Genomic DNA, 12,455 nt, shown 5'->3' with positions numbered 1-12,455 from the left:
AACTATCATGATAAGTATTCACTGTAGATATCTTTTAAAAATATGATTTGATACCTCATTTGAACAAAATTATGCAAGCAAACTATTTTTAAAGCTGCTTAAATCACCAATTCTATATTTGTATATTTAATTTTGAATCAAGTATTTGTTTTCTATTCAAATATTTTTACACATTATAATATTACACATTTATATTTGTCTAAAAATTTATTTCAAAGTGACACTTTTAAATGGTGGCTACAATCAGAGGTGGCAGTGAATGAATCAAAGGCCTATGTAATGAATCATTTCTTCATAACTTCATAATTCATTACTGTAGTTATACTTAAAAACTATTAAATTTAGAGGTTGAGAGGCTGGAGAAATGAGCTAAACATAGTATTTCTCTGATTATATGAGTGGGTTTTTTTCCCCTATACTAGTGACATTTTGCAATGATGGAGTTTCAGTAAACTGCTATTAGATGCATTTTTCTGGGGTAGGAAAATAGCAACTGCTAATTTTGGTTGGATAGAAAGGCCTACAATTATATCCCCTTCCACCAGCAAAGCTATTGAAGATTTCCATGTTGTACAACTATTTGTAGTAGCTTATTTTGTATGCATCTATGTGTCTAACGCATTGTGTATTTCTATAGAGAGAGAGACGATTAAGGTATTTTCCCCTCACATCAGGTGGAAAATGAGGCATTTGAGGATTTTATTTCATTGCACTTTAAATGAAATTAAGAAATGAATGAATTTGGATTTTATTTTTCAGCATTAAGTAGACTAAATGTCCCAAATATCCTTCCACACAATGCTAAAAAGACATTATTTAAAAACTATAGCAAGTATATATGGACAGAAATCTTAATGAGTCATAAAGAAGAAATTGAAACTAAAGACTACAGCTGTTGGAGGGATGATGGATTGGGATTGAGTGTTGCAATCTCAGTGACTAAAATTTTTGGTTTAACAGCCACACAATAGTTACAAGTTGTGCCCTCATATGGTGGATAACTGAAATTCAGAGCATTTAAAAGATGGCATCATCATTTATTTGGACGTTCAAAGCACTTCACTATTATTGAACAGACCGGTTAGAAAAAAAAATTTAATCTTTAACAGCTAGAAAACAAATTCATCTGTCTTTGAGATTAATGAGGAAATAAAAATAGTTTTAATGAGAATTAAACAATATGATTATGACTTCATACAAGATTACATATTTTCCCTCTTGCATTTCCCAGCAACATCAAATCCAACAAATTAATATAAAAAAACAATCTCAAGTGAGACCAAAAGTGACAGAAACATGGCAAAAGTGTTCTAGAAGAACATTTAATTTATATTAGAGAGGATTCCTACAGTAATGTCTCCCTGAATGTGAATTCACAACCCCAAATGACACACACAATACTTGTGCAGTCTTCTGAGAGCAAAAAGTAGACACAATAAGCAATATTTTTATGTAATAGAATTTTTAGATACAGACTTTTAAATGTTGAAAAAGTATATAAAGATATAAAAACATTTTGAAATGCATAAACAGGGCTGGAAATGAACAAAATTCTACTTTTGCAAATAAAATGTATGGTAAAAAAATTATAAATCTAATTAGCAAATTCTGAATCAACCAAATAGCAAATTTGATGAGTAGAGAATTAGTGAAGTAAAGATATAACTGGGAAATTACAGAAAATAAAAACATAGAAAGAGAGAAAATGTGAAAGAGCAATTACAAGACAGGCAAAATAATAAGGTCTAACGTATATACTAAAAGTTTAAAAAATAAAAGAGATCATTAAAAAATAGGAGGGTGAAATATGGAGTCCATGATTTGGAGAATAAACATGTTTTCAAGCCTACGTGGAATATTTATTAGTATTTTTCAAATGATAGTATACTAAATGTAACAAAATGTAACAAAAATCACTCAATAAATAACAAAGAAAGGATAATATTCAGAGCATGTTTCTGATATAATCACAATATAAACGAGTTATAATTCCATGTTCAAAGCTAACTCTTATTAGCCCCATATTTTAAAGTTTGGAAGTTTTTAAATGAGTACATAAATAACTTACAGGTCAAAAACTAAGTCATAAATAAATAAAATAAAAATTTAGAACCAATTTGTAATCAAAATCGCATACCAGAATTTATTATCTAGCTAAAGTAGCATTTAGAGGAGAAACTTTAGTCCTATAAGCTTATATTAGGAGTAAAATGCTTGAGAATTAGTGAGATTAGAGCACATCACGAGAAACAAGAAAAGGAAGTGAAGAACTATCTTAAAAAATATATAAGTAAGGAATTAACATAAAGCCACAATGGAAAACAGAAATATAAAAATCTTGGACCAATAAAACCAACAGTTTATTTGTTAAGACTTTAAAAATACATAGATTGAAAGGATGAAAATCAATGCTAGGATTTGAAATTTACAAACATATATTTTCCTACATTTTAATATCTCTGATATCAGGATGCATTACAATCAATAACATGTCATAGTGTAATTGATGAAGTCTTTCTTTCCTTAAAGAAACGTAAATTTGTGCATCTTATAAATGGCTAAATAAAATCTTATTTTAAGAAAGTACTAAGAGCCATTTTATGTCAATTGATTTGACAACTGAGGTAAAACTGACTTTATAAAAATGTAACTTAACACAACACAAAAGATAGAAAAATTACATATTATAAAAATGCTTAAGCCTGGTTTCCTTAGAACCAACATAAAGTTTTGCATGTGGTAGTTATGTAGAAATGTGATGCCATAGAGCAGAAGTACAGGATAGGTGGAATGAAACGGAGAAGTGGGATGATCAACCTAAGGATTAAAGAAATTGTCCTCAACTCTAGGTAAATACTGCTAGATTTAAGAAAACATGTCTCAGAACTCTTTCCCTAGGAAAAGTAGGGGGACAAGTATCCATTTGTTCTCATTCCTCTTTGGTAAATCATAGTCCAAGGGTCATTAATTTCTCAGCATTTCTAGGTTGTCCATGAATGATTGAAGAGTATCCTGAAAGTGGACCCATGGTAGACTAGGGGTACATACATGGAGTGGTTCAAGATAATGGGTTGCCCAATTATCCTTGCAAAAAGCAAATCAATATCTGCATAGAAATGATCACTGTTGCAGTAATAAGATTGAGAGAATTTTGAAGTGGTGTATAAACAACAACCAAAGTAAGCAGTTATAAATCTACTAACCAAAACAAGCCCAGATGACTTGTGATAGACATTTCTAATTTCACGTAATTTATTCCAAATTACAGAAAAACTCAAATTACAAAGTAAGAAAAACCCTGATAACAACATTGACAAGGAGAAAAAAGGAAAAAGTCATATGCCAATTTCACAAATATAGATGCAAAATCCTACTTACGAAGTTAACAATTTGAATGCACATTTACAAAGAGAAACACTAATTTTACTGTGTGATTTATACCAAGAATACATGGATAGTGTAACATTAAAACCATATACTTCACGTAGTTCATTGTATTAACAGGTTAAAAGATTTTTTAAAGTATGACCATCATAATAAAGGCAGTTTTCATCTGATGATATTTCAGTATCTGAAATGAAAAGAAAAAAATGAATTGAATTCATTGCTTACTGTAGGAAGGAAAATCTATGCTAGTAGTCACAGTATTCCAAAATAGAGCAGAGTGTTCATTGGCTCAGCGTTTGAGCATCTGCCTTTGGCTTAGGCATGATCCCAGGATCTGTGATCAAGTCCCACATCGGGCTCCCTGGATGGAGCCTGCTTCTTCCTCTGCCTGTGTCCCTCTCTCTCTCTCTCTCTCTCTCTCTCTGTCTCATGAATAAATAAATAAAATGTTAAAAAAACCCCACAAAGTTTATTTAAAAAAAAAGATAAGTATGTTCTGTGTTAATCGGAACAAAGCAAAATGTCCATTATCATCACTAATTTTCAACATTTTATTCATGGTACTAGCCCACACAATATGGCAAGAAAACAGAATTTATGATATTTGGCAAGAGGAAACTGGTATTATTCTCAGACAGTACATCTATATGTATATGTGTATATACATTTTAAAAACCTAAGAGGTACAAGATTGTAAGAGTAACCTTACTGATCAAATTCATTGAGCATTTACACACAAGTAAAAACAGTGGAAAATATAACTTAAAATAGTTTTATAAGAATAATAGATATCTAGACTATATTTTAAAGTTCTACTTTAAAAGTTCTACTTAGGGGTCTCTAAAGAATTTGATGGTGATGTGCATCTCTTTATCTTTGGAAGTAAAGGAGATGCCCCAGAACATGAATGAGACATCCTACCTAGAAATAGTCCTGAAATTTTGGGTATAAGATTACTCGGATCTTTGTTCCGTGGGAGCCTAGAAAAATCTTCTAAGACACTAACATATTCAATGACACTAACTTTCTACATTGTTATCATCAAGATCTACCACATAGAATATCTTATATCCTGGAGGTATGTCCCTTCCCACAAAAATCCCATGATTCCCAAGTCTTCACTACAAATCATTTACTCTAAACCCTTTCCTGTCCTCTCCTCTCCTACCTCTCTCCAACTCCTGCATCATTTTGCACCCTCTGGAATTTAATGTTGGTTATTACAAATTTTTCTATATTCTAAATCTCTTCTCTAGTCCTTATCTTCAACTTCTCATTCTAAAAGAAACCTAGAATCTCTCTCTTTCCCCAGGGTCCTCCTCTGTACCCTTTTCAAATGGCAAGTTGAAAACATCTCAACCACTGTGCTGTTTATTGCTTTGTAAATATTATTGTGGAGATTTCTGAAGGTTTACAATAGATACGGCTTTTCCATTATGGATCAGTGTCTGCTCCATTGTCAGGTGGCCAGGACTGAACTACTTTAAGCACAACTTATCATGAGATAGTTCCTGAAACTATTTCAGTGATGAGACTCTGGGCTGCATATTGTTGATAGGGCTGACCAAGATTTCCCTTTGTTTCTTCTTCTTCTCTTCTTTCTCCTCCTCCCTTCTCCTTCTCCTGCTCCTCCTCCTCCTTCTCTCTTTCTCCCATCACTGCCAACCCAACTCTCCTTTACAATCTCTCGGGTAAAAAAAGGGGGGATGGCCTACATCTGCTTCATGCTTACTCTGATCCCATTTTAATGAGAAGAGGGCTTACCAAATACTCCATGTTTTGGCTTTTACTTTGCATGACCTCAAAACTAAGGTTTCCAAGTTGTATCTTGCCTGCCAAGGGCCCTTGGGTCATCATATTTTCTGGCTGCATCTCCTGTTGTCATGTTATACCTAGTAATTTATTAGTATTTTTCATCTGTTTTATGCTTTTATTTATTTTATTTTGTATGCTTTTAATGGAGAACTTTTAATTCAAAGGTTTCTCCCCCAATAATGTCAATATATGACCCACAAATCCACGATTAAACAATCTTATAATTATACAGAGATGTTTTGCATTTTAATATTAGAATATTAGAAATAATAATCTGAAATATTGGAATACTACCAAAGAAAAGAAAAATTGAGTGTTTTCATATGTTCATGATCAAACTAATTCTTTGACAGTTTTGACCCAGCCATCTTTCTCAGAGGATAAAATAAAGGCTTATAATCATGAATTCCATGAACCTTAGCCATTTCATATCTGCAGGAGATTACATCTGGAGACCAGAAATGGGTTACCTATGGGTCTTTAAAACTAATTCTTCACTGACAGTCTTCAGAAAGATTCAAACTTCTATTTCTATTTGCTATGGTTGCCACCACCACTGAGTGGCAGCTACTATTTAAAAGACATTTACGAGCTAAGACTACTTATAGAGGAAGACCTACCACAGCAAATCTCTAACCTAAAGCTAGAGTTAGAATTTTCTGTTGTCATTGGGGTTGTTGAGGAGAGATGAAAACATGAGTTTCCAAACTCATTCACTCTTCTGCACACATACATGCTCTCTGCCCTCCATTTATGTGAATATATCTATATGTATGTATATAATTGTACATATCTATTGCACATCTAAAGATTGTAAGTATATTTCGTGTATACTAAGTATGCATATATTACATAACTGATTCTATATGAGTACGTATGTAAACCAGTTATATATTACTATATAATGAACTACACCAAAATCTAGTGTCTTAAAATTACAAGTATTATTGCTCCTAGGATTGTGGATCAGCCAGGAAATTTTGCTTATCTTATCCAGGTTTGGCTGATTTTGTCTGGTTTTGCTTATGTTTCTGCCATCAGCTGGTAGTTCACTTGGAAGTTCACTAATCTGATGATTAACTGACTGTTGTCAGGTATATCTGGCATGGTTCCTGTGTCTTTAATTATCCGGCAGGTTAAGCTGTGACTGTTCATATGATAGTATCAGGATTTCAAAAGCTAGGCTCAGAGCCTAGGCTCGGAGCTAGTGCAAAGCAATTCTCCAGATTCTTTAGGCAAAAACAAGTATTGAGGGTATCCCAAATGGGGAAACGGATTCCCTTTATGTTGAAAGGAGAAGCAAAGTCATATTGCAAAGCATACAGACATGGAAGGGATTGATGAATTGGTACTATTTTGGAGTCTATCTTAGCAAGATTACCCACTCAATTTTCATAATTATGTGTATTTATGATGTTTCAAAGAGATTCTTATGTTGAATTCTATGGAACTCTTTGCGTATAGGCCCATAATATCTACCTAGCCTATGAATATTGGCGATGTTAAAATAAGTGTGAGAACTATCATGAACAAAATGTGCTTTTCCAGATACCCAGACTACAGAATTTGTGAATCTACATCTTTTCTGTATTTTTATTATGGTGATGGCCATTTTCAAATATTTTAGTGATTCATTCATTCATTCATCTACCTGTTCATTAAACAAGAGGTCCTTGGTGCATACTATACTCCCGGGACAGCATTGTATACCAGCAAAAATCAAAGGAAAGTAAGAGTAAAGGTAAAAAAAAAAAAATTGAATAAAAATTAGTAATTACTAAAATATGAAAAGTGCAGATTTCAGTGGAAAACATAGAAGCTAGTAACTAAATATCTTTGGGGAAGTATAAAACATATCTTTAAAGACATGACACTTTTACTCTCAAGTAAGACTTCAAAGAAAAAGAGCAGCAATAATCAATAGAAAATGGACTCCTGTTTTTCTACACATTAGCAATATGTCTGCTTTTAAAAACAAATTTCCTTATAATCTCAACATTTTATCATGTTCTCTGTAAATAATTGCAAACTGTATAAATTCATGGATATGCATATAGATATATTTACAGATGGAATAAATGAAAAACAATTTTACTATCACAATTATCAAAACGTATTTCACATTATTAAAGGTAGCTACTCTCTTGGGGCAGCCCGAGTGGCTCAGCGGTTTAGCGCCGCCTTGGGCTCGGGGCCTGATCCTGGAGACCCGGAATCGAGTCCCACATCGGGCTCCCCGCATGGAGCCTGCTTCTCCCTCTGTCTGTGTCTCTGCCTCTCTCTCTCTCTGTGTCTCTCATGAATAAATAAATAAAATCTTTAAAAAATAAAATAAAGATAGCTACTCTCTCTGGATGATATAATGTGCTAAGTGCTTTATGTGAATCATCGTACTTAATTCTTAACCCTGTGGAGTAGATATTGCTTTAATAGCAATTTAAACAGATGAAGACAGTGGAGATTAGTAAAGTTTAGTAACTTGTCAAAAATCACCAGCCTGTAAGTGACAGAGCTAGAATTCAAACTCTGGCTTTGAAACTGAGAAATCTCTGATCCGACACCATCCAGCTTTTCAACTTTTCATTGCTGAGCTGATCACTGTAAATTCATAGGACTTGCTGCTTTCTAGATATGCCCAAATGCACAGGGAGGCACTTATTATTACAAAGAAAGAAGGCTTCATCCTCACTACTGATCTTTATCCAAACCTCTGCATCTTCTTCCTTCCTTGGCAATCAAAATCAGGTTTTTCAGGGAGATAAATGATATGCACTCATAAGATTAAGCATGTAAGGAATAGGATTAGAGTTGTAAATTATGCTTAGTCAAAATCATGGAAAAATTCAAACAGTAGAATTTGGAGTGCTTTCTTATTTTATATTTTAACATCCCATTTCTTTCATAATTCTTATTTTTAATTCGATATATTTATTTAGTTCTTAGTCTGCCTTCCCCACTAAATTCCAAATTTCTGCAGATAGGACCTTCTCTGCCTGCTTTCCTGTTGCCACGGACTCACAATAGACACTTAATAGCAATTTCTTGCTCTAGAATCTGACTCCTGGCAACTCTTGGCAATGGCTCAGGGATCCAGAATCAAAGTCTGTAAAGTGAATACAGAATTAAAGAATAGCTGCTTCCAGGAGACCAAAGAGCAGGGCTAAGGAAGAGTGAGCTTCTCCAACAGTTCTCACAGGCCTGCCACTGTCTTTCATGCTGACACAGCCCAAGCATACCTGCCAGGTCTGGTCAGAAATTCTGTTCATAAAGAGTCCTTTCTTGATACGGATATGACACTTTCTTGTCTATGTCCTCAGGAAAAGGAGGAGATCTGAAAAGCACTGTGCTGTGTAAGGCTGGAAGGAAAAAGGGATAGCTGATAGGTTGATCTTAGGAATGCCAAGTAAGCTCAGTGGTTAGGGGCAGAGCTCTTGTGAGTGCTCACACTCTCTCACGCTTTCTTGTACTTTCTCTCTTCTCTCTCTCCCTCTGTCTTTTGGTATCCTGAATATATACAAGAATTCCATTCCCAGATGTTTCCAGGTTGAAAAATATATACAGGATATAAATAATATATGATAATTTTACCATATAAAGGATTCTGCACACATATTTTTTCTCTACTCATTTCTTTTTGGACAAAAGATATTTGAAAAGTGTTAACAAACTTGAATAACTTTTGAATATTTTTCCTCCCCAACTAGATTCCAATACCTGTTATGAATTTACTAAGACATAGAACAAAGAAGTAGGTGAGGCACTGCAAAAGCAAATACCTCTAAGGAAGTTTCAAAGACATTCAACATTTTTTAATGTAAATTATATACTTTGTTTGTATATAATTCGTAAAGTTAAACATCCCCAACGTGTGGCACAACTCATACAAGCCTGTGTTTCTTCATAAAGAAATGCCTATTCACAAAAAAATGACCATGTTTGTAAATTTTTATTTTGCTACTGTTTGGAGTAATAAAAGGAAAGCGAACAAACCATTTATCAAGAACATATTATATTTTGCTTGCCAGCTTAGAAGTGCTATGTTAGTTAATACTAACAATAATCCTATTATATTAAATCCAGAAATTGCCCCTAAGAGAGAGCGTGAAACATGTTCCTGGTTACAGAGTTAATAAGAAGCAAAGTCAAGATTTAAACCCAGGCTTTTTACTGACTCCCACATCTGAATGCTTTTCAGTCCAATGTCATTTTCCTCAGGTTCAAATTTCTGGGACCTCCTGGAGTTTCTTGCCAGAAAGTGGAGACCAAGCAGAGCTAGTCCATATGATGCCTTTCTGTGCTTTCTGCTCCAGCTGTAGCATTATAGGAAGCTTCATATCCATGCATTTGGTTATCATAGTCCACATTTCTAAGTATTTTATTTGTCTCCAAACAGCAAATAGCCACCTGTTGGGCCTGCAGTTGAGTCCTACTGCAGGAGGGTCTTTCCTTTAGAGGATCAACATGGAGTAGAGAACTTTGCAAAATTTGTAAGTAGACTTCCAGGCATTGGAACAGGGAATTTGGACTCCAGGACACAAGTAGAAATTGAGGCACAGAAGCTGACCCTTGAAGCCTTCATGCCCCATGGATAGGGCTGCAGATGAAAAGCACAGGGCCAAGACTGAAAACCTCATTTCAGGGTGATGGTGGCTATTTCAGGTCAGAAAATAGGAATAAAAAAAGAAAAAAAAAAAAAAGAAAATAGGAATAACTTTAAATTATCTTTTAACAATGGTAAAAACTGAAAACTCGGCAACTCTGGCCACAGCTCACTGATGAGTTTCTCCGTGAGGAGCTGTTTCAGGGGGCATGACGTCATGGACAGAACATGGATCACTGCCTTTCTTTTACACTTTTCAGCCACTACAATCTTGCCTTTGTAGCAGCCCACCTACCAGAATAGTTTTGACATCAAAGACCTTTTGATTGTCAAAAAGTGGACATTTCACAGAACTTACCTCACTGGCAATAACACTGTTTCTGATGGATTATCACTCAATTAGTCCTTCCTGCTTTTTTCAAGAGTGGACATATGATGCAGGCTGGCCAGTGGATATATTTTATCCTCTTGAGGTAGTCATCTGTTCGAAGCAGAGCCAATCAGAGCCTTTTTATAAGATTTAAATGAGTGTCTGGGGAGAGAAAGTCATGTTACCCCTCCCCAACTCTGGAATACAAAATGAAACTGGAATGGTAGGGGGTCAGGGAAGGATTGAGAAAAGGGAAAGAGAGAAACAGAGAAGACACAGAGCAAAAGACACCAGGAGATTGAGAAAGAGAGCGAGAGAGAAAAAAAGAGAGAGGAAAACTCCTGATAACTTGTTTTAATACCCTGGATCCAGTCATGACTGATCCAGTCAGGCATCACCCAGGATTTCCCATGTACATGAAAAAATAAGTGCATTCATGCAGATATTCATTGCTTTAAATGGTTTGAATTAGGTGTGTGCCATTCGTAACTGGAAGTATTAGAACTGCCCTGTGAAGCACAGCACTCTTGAATACTTCTCTCTCTCTTTTTTTTAACTCTCCTTGTCCTAAACTCCTAAGAAACATTTCTCCAGCTTTTCCTCCTACATTTTTTTAATACTACATTTATTGATTTCTTTCTCTATCTGTCCCTTGAATGTGGATATATCTCAGTCCTTTGTCGTTTCATTCAATAAACTCTCTTTGGATAAAACACCAACATCCATTGTCTACTCCCCTTTTGTATCACTATTGTTCACACCAGGTCCCTAAATAGAGAAAACAGATAAAAATAAAAATAGATAAAATAAAAAATAAAAACAGATAAAACAGATAAAAATTCACTGTCTCTTCCTGTCAGGATCTGCTTTCTCCACCCACTTCCTCAAATTCCCATCCTTTCTTCATCTATTGCTGTACACAATTTAACAACTTGAACCTTGCTTCACACGCTGACTCTTGTTTTTTAGTTTCTCTTCTCTGCTCTCTTCCACCACTACAATTCCTATTAATCCTGGAGGAGATAAGCTGATTTTGAAAACATTCCCCAGCTCATTTCTGTTATCATCAGGTAATACATCAAATCTTATTTCTAGATGAACAAGATCTAGCACCTAAATCAGTGGTTCTCAAACTTTTTGGCAGGTATCAGAATTACCTGGAGAAATTGGTGATGCAAAGAACGATCGGGCCCCACTACCAGCATTTCTGATTCAAGAAGGTCCGTCTGGGATAGGACCTGAGTGTGTGAATTTCTGACAAGTTCACAGGAAATGCTGATGCTGTTTGTGTGGACCACAGTAATGATTCTGCTCTTGTCCATTTCTGTTTGTTATTTTCTGTATTGCAAACCCTTGTATTATGTGTCCCTCTTGAGTGTGGGAGGAGCCTAGAACTTTTAACTAACCAATAGAATATGGCAAAAGTGATGGGATATTATTTCCAGGACTATATTGTGATCTAGAAGACTCCACTAGAGAAGACAGGAGACAAAGAAGTCCTCCTGCTGGCCTTGAAAAAAGAAGCAGTCATGTTGTGTTTGTGAACTGTCTGTATAGAGATGTCTGGTGGAGATCTAAGGTTGGCCTCTAAGATGCCCTAGTACCCTCAGTCACACAGCCACAAGGAAATTAATTCTGTGAACACCCTAAAATGAGCTCGGATGTGGAATTTCCCCAGTTGGACAACACAGTCTAGCTGGCACCTTTCTTGAAGACTTGTGAGACTCCAAGCAGGGAACCTAAATAAGCCATGTCTGGCCTCCTGGCCTATGGAAACTGTGAGATAATAAATGTGTGTTGTTTGAGGTTGGGAAATTGGTGGTAATTTGTATTGAATATGATGATATCTTCTAAAATATTTTTCCCAGCATCAACCTCTGCAAAGCTTCCATTGCCTATAAGATAAAATTTGAACACCTTCATAGGGCATATAAGGCTTTTTATGAAAGGTGCCTTGCTTCCTTCTGTAATTCAAACCAGTACTTAAATTGTTGTCCCTCCTGGTTAGTAAGTACCAAGATATTTTAATTCTCTTCTTCAAACTTGGAACATGCTCTAATGTACATCAGAACTTGCAAACAATTTCTCACTGAGAATTCCTCATTTTGCCCTCATTCTTATCTCTTTCAAAAGTATTATTATTTATTTATTGTTTTTTTTTACAGAGAGGGGCAGACCTGAAGGGGCAAAGGCAGAGGAAGAGAGAGAGTCTTAAGTAGGATCCACACCCAGTGTGGAGACCCCTGCAGGGCTCGATCTCATGATCTTGAGACCATGACCTGA

General features: G+C 35.2%; 1 pseudogene; it reads right to left on the bottom strand.

Annotated features, from left to right (window-relative positions):
- Positions 1 to 11,494, bottom strand: part of LOC121476898 — a 64,751-nt pseudogene extending 53,257 nt beyond the window's left edge.
- Positions 11,495 to 12,455: the final 961 nt, after the last annotated feature.

This window comes from Vulpes lagopus, chromosome 16 (genome assembly GCF_018345385.1).
Source record: "Vulpes lagopus strain Blue_001 chromosome 16, ASM1834538v1, whole genome shotgun sequence".
NCBI lineage: Eukaryota > Metazoa > Chordata > Mammalia > Carnivora > Canidae > Vulpes > Vulpes lagopus.
Note: the sequence above shows the minus strand (reverse complement) of the source record. Positions and strands in the feature narration are given on the sequence as shown.